Source organism: Myodes glareolus, chromosome 20, assembly GCF_982192425.1.
Source record: "Myodes glareolus chromosome 20, mMyoGla1.1, whole genome shotgun sequence".
NCBI lineage: Eukaryota > Metazoa > Chordata > Mammalia > Rodentia > Cricetidae > Myodes > Myodes glareolus.
Window position 1 is genome coordinate 54,400,207 of NC_142045.1, and position 9,046 is coordinate 54,409,252.

The 9,046-nt window shown below is 45.0% G+C and overlaps 1 protein-coding gene and 1 pseudogene across 1 annotated transcript in view; both read right to left on the reverse strand.

Annotated features, from left to right (window-relative positions):
* The window catches only part of LOC148118858 (uncharacterized), an 87,080-nt gene that overhangs the window by 47,088 nt on the left and 30,946 nt on the right, over nucleotides 1–9,046 (reverse strand). The window lies entirely within an intron of this gene.
* Nucleotides 5,417–6,117, reverse strand: LOC148118861 (E3 ubiquitin-protein ligase RNF4-like; annotated as a pseudogene).

Consider the following 9,046-nt stretch of genomic DNA (forward strand, 5'->3'; position numbering starts at 1 on the left):
TCACACAGTGCCGTGTGTCAGAAATTAGCAATCCTCAAGTATTAGCTCAGGTAACTCAGAGCGGTCCCCGAAGGCGGAAATGGAGAGAGAGTGGTTAAGTCACTTGCAAGCAGTACCGAGCTCAAGCAGACTGAGGTCATGACTCCTGACCCCTGTTCTTATCTCTACACACTGGATCCCTGAGCCAGGCAGATCGGGGACTTCGTAGGGAGTTCTGAGCCCGCAGGCCGAGGTTAGATGCTATAGAAAGTCCTGGGAGCTCCTCTTCCACACCTCAAGAGCATGGGCCTTGCACGTGGAGGCCAGAGAGTGGTACGCTGTCTCCCCATTGTGGCCATTTTAGCTGACCTACATTGGAGCCCAAGTTTGCCCTAGTCTAAAGACCCAGACTTCAGAGGGAGAAACCAGGGCCCATAGCAGAACAGCTCTACTCTGTTCTGAACGCAGGTTTTCATTTCTCAAAGCTACGATTTGTGTTTACCTTGGATGGAGACGTAGGCGGTGAGCAGTCCTCAGTACGGACTTTGAGAGCTGTCACGGAGTCATCTTACACGACACAGCGCATTGCCCTTTCTAACTCCTATGAGGAGTTCTGTCCTTGCTACATCCGGCTAAGCTGTGTGTTGACTTTAATCGCTCTCCCTACCTCCAGGTCTTTCAAGGGATGGGGTGCCAAGGCAGAGCTCAGCACTAGTCACACCAGCATCCCCTAAGAGCAAAGCTAAACAAGTGAGAGATTGGAGGGACAGCATCACAGAGCCTCTCCTGCTAGGCTGAGACCTGCTTCTTACTATTTTTATTTTATGCGTCTGGGTGTTTTGCCTGATTGTGTGTGCATCATGTACATGCAGTGCCCACAGAGGCCAGAAGAGGGCGTCAGATCTCCTGGAACTGGAGTTTAGGAAGGTTGATGAGCTACCATGTGGCTGCTGGGTTAAAGTCTGATCTGGAAGAGCAGCCAGTACTTAATCACTGAGCCATCTCACCAGGACCAGACTAACAGCTTCTCTCTACTTCTCATCCACTGAAAGCTGCAAGTGCAAAAATACACATATAATGTCATCAACGCTGCTTCCTGAGGGGAGTGTGAGGCGCTGAGTGAAGATAGTGTGGGGAAGAAGGGAGAGAGACGGTTTGCACATGCTTAGAAGTTGGCTTATGCTACCTCATCAAGAACAAATAAAGTAATTTTATTTGCTTATTTGCTCTTAAAACTTTTAAGACCAGCTGCAGCAGATTGCAGGGGAAGCTCGGGGACCCGAGAGTCGAAGGGCTTCAGTTTGAATCCTGCTCGACTATGTACCAGTTGGGCGAGTTTATTCAATTTGCTTAAGTTTCCAGTGCCTTGGGGCCCTCATAGTAAAACAGCGATGACAGAACCTGGAGAGACAGTTAAGAGGCAAAGAGCGCAGGTTGCTCTCCCAAAAGACCCAACATTAGCGCTCCCATCAGGCTGTTCACAAGCACCAGGGGTCTGAGCTCCTCTTACAGCCTGTGTGGACACTGAAACACTCTCTCTGACACACACACTGAAAAATAAAATTAGTTTTTAGAATGGTGATAATAGCTGAGTCCAGAAAGGTGAAAAGGTTGGGGAGGACCGTGTGCAACAGTGGCCCCGGCTTATGTAAAGCAAACACATTTTATAGCTGGAGATTTCAACCCTTCCATAAATTATACATAGAACCCATAGAGCTCACCCCTTTCCCAAGAATCAGGACACACGAAGGACCTGACTGGTGGCCAAGAACTGAGTATTCAGGTATTCAGCAGTCTCGCCACCAGGGCCACAGCTAGTAGAGGCGTCTTTGCATCCAGTTTAGACTCGATTAGAACAGAAGTTTTATACAGCTGCAGAATTGTTGGGCTGCAGCTTTGGCTTCACAATATGTGCAGCTGCTCCCCTTCCACCTAGATCATTCCATATTCGCCTCGTTTGGATATCTTCTCCCTTTAGGAAGCTGAGAGCGAGGGCAGGTGCTCCATTACCTCTTTCCCTGGATCGTGGTCAGTGGGGTGGAGGTGGCAGAGATGGGAGGGAAGTTTGACAGTGGGCACCAGCTTCCAAAATTTCTCTGCATCAGCAAACAAATGGGAGAAGAGAGCCGTCAGCAGGCACAGGCAGGTATTGCTGCTGCTTCACTGAGCCTCTCTTGTCTCAGAAATCCTCACTGCCAGTTTCATAGCCCATCCAGCCCAGCGGTGCTGGGCGATGCCGTAGCTGATTGCTTCAGATATCCCAGGCTGGTCTCCCTGGGTGTGAAACCAGCTCTTTGCCAATTTGGAGTAACGAGACAATACAGAAAAAATTTATATATCATGTCAAAATATACATCGTATATTGTGTGGCACGCACTGCATATGTCTGAACACATGCACATGAATAGTGGAGGAGAAGACGAAGCATCGCCCTGACTTCTCCCAGGCCTCTGCTTGCCGAAGGTCTTGTGTAAGGTGGATATGCTTTTCAGGACAGAACTGGAGGTGAGCAAATAAGATGGGGCTGTGTGCTTGAAGTGGCATGGCACATGCCAGTTCAGGAAAGCGCTGGTGAGAAAGGTGCTGCAAGTGCTTGCTTTGAATTAGGAACTAAATTACCTTTAGAATTAAGGAATCGGAAGATGGATAGCCCCAGTTACTTATTTGATGAAACAGAGGAGGGCCGATGGAGCTTGTCTCAGCGTATTAGGAAAACAACCTCTGGGCTCCCGCTGACAGGACACTTTCTCCATGTGCTATTAATTAGATCATGTTATCAGCTAACAGCAGGGAGCAGACATCCTTTGCATGTTAACTAAAGAGCACTCGCCATTTAGCTACTGGGGCTTGCTCAGTCTTTAAAACTGTCTTAATCATTAGTGAATTAGTTAAACTATAACATTATGAGATAAAAATGATGACTGGTGTCACTCGGGAACAAGTCTGAACTGGACTGGTTGTCAGATGTTCTCTGTACAGTCAGCGCTGACCGTGCGGACAGCTCAGCAACCCGGCTGCCCGTGGTTGTGCAGTATCTGGAGATCAGTGTGTTGGGGAGGTAGGGGTTAGGGGGATGGTCCCGGGGCTTCATCTTCCATCCTCAATCACCCGGAATTTTACAACATATAGTTGTAATTCGTGTATGTAGAGGTCAGAGAACAACTTTGTGGAGCGCGTTCTCCCCTTCCACCTTTCCGTGGCTCCAGGGATCAAACTCGGTTCACCAGCCTTGGGTAGCAATCACTTTACCGCTGAGCTGACTTCACCAACTCCATCTCAGCATCTTGGCAGCTGGCATATTTTTCTCCTGCCACTAATAACCCATATTTAATAAAGTACACACACAAGGCTTAATTGATCTATTTTGACTTATGCTTTTAATCAATGACTACCAGTAGAAAATGTGAAGCATGTCTTACAAGACCTGAGAAGATAATTATATCATAACTTCAAAAAACATTCCAAACAGGCTGATAACCATGAGCATAATTTAAATGTAACAAAGAAAGAGTTAAACTATATACATTAAGAGAAAAGGAAAGGGATTTTATTCTATAGCAACCATTTCCTATTAATTCAGTTTCTGTTAGAACTAAACACCTTTTTCTCAGTTTAATTTAGAATGAAGTAATAGAACTTTTATTATCAACTTCATAAACTGTCTTTAAGGGGAAAATGAATTAAGGAGAAAATAGGTGTCACCATATTTACTGGTGAACTGGCTGCATGGTCAACTTGGCTCCTTTAAGTCTGGCTATCATTAGAACTAACAAGAGCAAGTCCATGAGGCCCACAGGGAACTCAGTGGCTGTGGCATCCAAGGGGAGGGCACACTCCACACATCACAATGATGAGAGCTAATGCTCCTACCCTCTGAGTCCACATAAAAAAATTACTACTCTCATTCAAACTAACTGGAAGTCAAACAGTTTAAAAAGTCAGAGTAAAGAATAAAACTATTTTCTTTTCACATAGAGGAAGGACACACCCTCTGCTCCATTTAAAGTGAGTTCTGTGCTGAGTCCCTGCTCCATCAGAATAATAAACTGAAAGTCATTTATTGTTAGTAAAGCTCCAGTGGTCCCTTTCCTACTTCAAAGATGTTTAACACAAAAAAGGCTATTGGTTTGGCTTGAAGCCCTCTGAGGAAATAGTGTGGCGGTGGAGGCAGGCTGACACTGAAGGCCTATCCTCTACAAGCCACCCTGTGCCTTGTATCCCCAGGGGCAATTTACCACTACACTGCCTCCGAGAGATCACCAGAGCACCCCACACATATGGAGTGGGGCAGAGATTGTTCTGTGGTCCCATGGGGAGGAAGAGGCACCATGCTTTGCTGATCAAAACCTACAAAGCAGTCAAAAGTCCAGAGGATCAAAGCCCAGTCAGCCAGAAGAACAGCTTTGGAAATATCGATCTACTCAAGGACTGTGGGAAAGCCAGGGTAGTGGAGGCTTAGTAGGCGACTCCTCTGAAACACGGGCAACAGTGACTTGGGTAAAAGCCTGGAAGTGAACAGCTGCTAAGGCCACTGTTACTGCTACCACCTCCTGGTATCTATGCTTGGGCAGACATCAGGGGTGGGAACTGAAAAACTGAGGGTTGGAGAGCACTGTGGACAACACAGGACACAGCAGAAAAGAGAGGACACTCAAAAACCTGCTTGTCCTCCTGGCCTTGAATGTTCTGTGCCAGGCAAAGACCTTTGGAGCATGGGTAGGGATCCTGGGAACAGCTGGTGAACAAAGATGGGGTGCAATGGGCACTGCTCCCCATGGGAGGCAACACTGGGCTGAGGACACCAGCAGTGCCACGTCTTCCGGATTGCTAAGGAGCAGGTGAAGAACGGGCCTAACATGGCTGCCCTGCAGAGGGTCTCTGGATTTGCAGAAAACACTGCACAGCAATGATAAGGTACAGCTAGAATCACAGATCACCTCTGCTCTCCAAAGAAAAATAAAGTCCACCAGCAGGGCTTTTCAGGGGCGGCTTCTGTACTGGGATCCTTGGATGGACTGTGTCTGGCCAGGCCACTGTGTGGCAGGCAGAATAGCTAACTGGCAGGTACCTTGGGAAGGCTCTGTACCCACAAGAGGTTGGGGCAAACTTTCCCAACAGGGAAACTTCTTGGCCAACATCTAAGCTCTGTGAAGAGGCTGGAGCCACAATACTCAAACTCCAATGTGCCTGACTCCTTTTCTCCTACTCCTGGTTCAGAATACCCAGGAGCAGAGATGCTAAGCTGACCTGGGAGGATCCCTGGATCCTGTTACATAACATCAAACTGGAGAAAACAAAAGGGCCTAAGGGGTTGAAAAACAAAAGAGCAGTTTACATCAGACACTGATTTTTTAAAGTCTTTTTGAGCTCAGGAAACTGGAGGCAGATACCACACAGAAAGCCCAGCTTGGCTGTCTGTCCTTTGGTCTGTCCTGAGCAGTTCTGAACATTTCATATATAAATGGGGTGGTACCACTTATGGTTGATCTCTTTCCTACAAGTTGGGCAAGTGTTAGCATTCTTAAGGGAATCACGGAGGCACTGGCTACAGAAGCCGTGGCCACATCCTGTAGAAACAATGAGGCGCCCATTCTGCACAACCTCAGTATCCATCAATGCAGATTGGACAACTGACAGTACCGAGGGCCTGAGTCCTGTAGCTCCTTCATCCTTGGCGCTTAGAGGAGTGTGGGTAGTCACACACACGTCTTTGTCCTAGACAGTTCCTCATCATCACTGCTCACCACGCAGCTGTCAGCATGGTCTTGGCATAACCTCCTCCCATTTCTTCCTGGCCTTCTCCTTTCTTCAACAATCACAACAGCGTCATTGTGACTGAGGTCCACAACCAGAGGCTCCAGGGACTCACAGGTGAGGTCCACGATTTCATCACCAGCATTCACGAGTTCTGTGGGTTCTGGTTCCAGGAAATCTCAGGGGTTGAAGTTGTTCCCCGAGTTCGCTTCTGGGTTTGTGTAGAACTTACTGTTCCACCAGGCCACTTTCTTTGAGGATTCCTCTAAGGCCATTGTATTCATTGTGCTCTCTGGCTTCAATCCACAGAAAAGGAAGTGATCTACACCAAGGTTTATGGGGAGGTGGGATGTTCTCAATCTCTCATGCCCACTGAGTGCTCATCCCGTGGCTTGGAGTCAATTAGCTGTCCAATATTTCCACGTTTCGGAGTTGGTGTGATCAGGCAGACGCCACAGTGGATGCGCTTGAGCAAGGATGTACCCCCTCCACCAGCCGCTAAGGAGACCCACTCAAGCAGGACTCCACCACCTCACAGAGACCCACTTCCGCTCTGCCGGCCCTGGCCCGCACTTCCCGAATACTATTTCATTTTAGCAATAAGAACTATACATCTATTAATAGGCAGGTTAATCACAAGAATACACAATCTCATTCCTTTCCCTCATATTTCTTTTCTGTAATACTTGCCTTGTTCATGCCTTGTGTATGCCAGACTTGTACTAAACAACTGGGTCACACCCCTAATTCCCCATATTGAGATAAATTTGTAAAACAGCTGAAGATTTGATAAATTTAATTTTGTCAAGAATTTAGGTTTCATATCAGCTGTATTTTGCAATAACCATACATACTAACACAATCCAGAAAAAAATGGCTTAACACTTTTGTCTTTGTAGACACAATAGGTTTTTTTAAGTTAAAATTATAGGTATTTTTGTTGCAGTTATTCATAATAATATGCAAAATAGTTTTAAAAATTTACTCTTTTGAGACAAAAGATGCTTGGGGAAATGGAATGAAGGTGGTGATAAAATTCAATAAAGTTTACAATGACAGCAAATATACAGAAACAGATCAGAAGTAAAGCTGATTTATGTGCATGCATTTCTCGTTTGTTTTTCAGTCACTGATGGTTATATTGCTAATGTCAGAATTCCATTGAATAGGATACAGTACTTACTTTTATATATAATTATTGTGCACATAAACCATGTGCACATGGGGGGGAATCATACCACAACTTTGTTAGCTGGCTCTCCCTTTTCACCTTCAACTGACCTCTGACAATAGAATTCAGATATTCAGATATTTGGTTCATGGGGCAATTCTATTATTTTTTGTTTGTATGTTTGTTTTTTTTGTTTTTTTTTTCGAGACAGCATTTCTCTGAGGCTTTGGAACCTGTCCTGGAACTAGCTCTTCTAGACCAGGCTGGCCTTGAACTCACAGAGATCCGCCTGCCTCTGCCTCCCAAGTGCTGGGATCAAAGGTGTGCGCCACCACCGCCCAGCTGGCAATTCTATTCTTGAGGTGTCTTGTCAGCCCTGAGCACAGTGATTTGAATGGCAATCTATAACATGTGCTGAGAAGCTGCATCCTGTTGCTCCTGTATACATAAACTGAGGGATTGTAAAATCCACTAGAAGCCGGAAAGTTCTGTCTTACAGCTCTGTCGGTTCCACTGGCTGTTCTTATTTACAACCTTGAAGTCTTCTGGTTGGAATTTCAGTCCCATTGTGAGAGTGCAGCTGACGGCACATAGCAGCCCTGTCCTCCAGACTCTGCACAGTTCACTAGCAGCCGGGTCCTCCAGGCTCTGCACAGTTCACACGACTCTAAAAGGCACCCTGCTCATGATGCGTGTTCAGAGAAAAAGTTACTGAATTAAGTGTATGTCAACAAAAGGAGTCACTCATTTCTCCTCCACCACTCGTAGCCTTTAAGACAAGTTTTGTTCTGACTGATGACTAAAGAACTACCAGGTGGAAGCAAAACTGGGGCTTTTATCCCTAAAATAAGAATAAGGAAAATATTTTGAGAAAAAAATACAGAGTAAACCAATATAATTTTTACTTTTTTATTAGTGTGGGTATTTTCCATATAAACGAGAGCAGCACCAACCATTCAGAAACGTAGTTGTGGCCAAAAATAGTAGTTATCTGTAAATTTCTCACTAAAGACCAATTTCATCTTATGATAATTTTAAAAATGTACAACAAGTTAGAAATCAACACACTGTTAGAGAGATGGAGTGGCTCTCTTTCCTCCTCATATTCTCATTGCAGAGCTTTAGTGAAAATCATAAGCACATGGATCTCACATTGTCTACATGTGCAACAAGCTGGCAAAGAAATAGTTGATGCATTTTATAATTTTTAGGAATTATCAACAAGGTTTGATTTTATGCAGTGACTGCAATCCATATATATATATATATGTATATATATATGACATTTAAACACAATATGTAGTATTTTACTTTGTATTTACTATTACCCAAAGAAATAATGTTGCACATAGACCCTCTAACATAACTTAGACAAAAAATATATTTTAAAAACAAAATAAAAACTCTTACAGGCTAACTTGGAAGTATTATACTTAGATTTAGGAATTAAAGTCCATGGTATTTTATTGTTGACTTGTTTTGTGGTATTTTTTTCCTTGATGTAAGAAAATAAATATTATCTTGAACTTGTGAACTCCATTTATTTGAAAGAGCACCTGGAGCTGCCTTCTATGCCGCAATCTTTATCTCGACAGCAATCTGTGGACACCAGTTCTGAGTACCAGTGCGGTCACCCTCTATGCTAGGTCCTGTCGTTTTGTTCTTGATCCCCAGGACCCTTTGCTGAGGTAGGAACTGCTGTCGTGCCTGCCTTCAGTGGACGGGGACGTGAAAGGCATGCGAGCACGGGTCGTGCACTGTCTGTCTTAACTTGCCATTGGACATAAGCTCCCTACAGTGTGTGAACAAGGTCTCACTACAGCTAGGAATGTATGACAGAGTGGACCGTGCCCAGGAAGCCTGGGAATAGAAATTTAGACCAAACCCTTTCCTGCGCGCCTAGACAGCAGACAGTAACCAGGTGCAACAGTTACGTGGCCAGACCACGAAGTCTGGCCGTACCGCACATAAGGTGAGAGAAAATCACATTTGTGAAGATTGCAGAGCATGAAAACACCACTGTAAAAATGATACCTGGAGACTGGAGGTTCAAAATCACATCTAATTTTCCTGGAAATTAATGTAAGTGGTGCCCGCTTTGTGATTTACCATTGAAAACCGATTGATTTTTTTAAAAAAAAT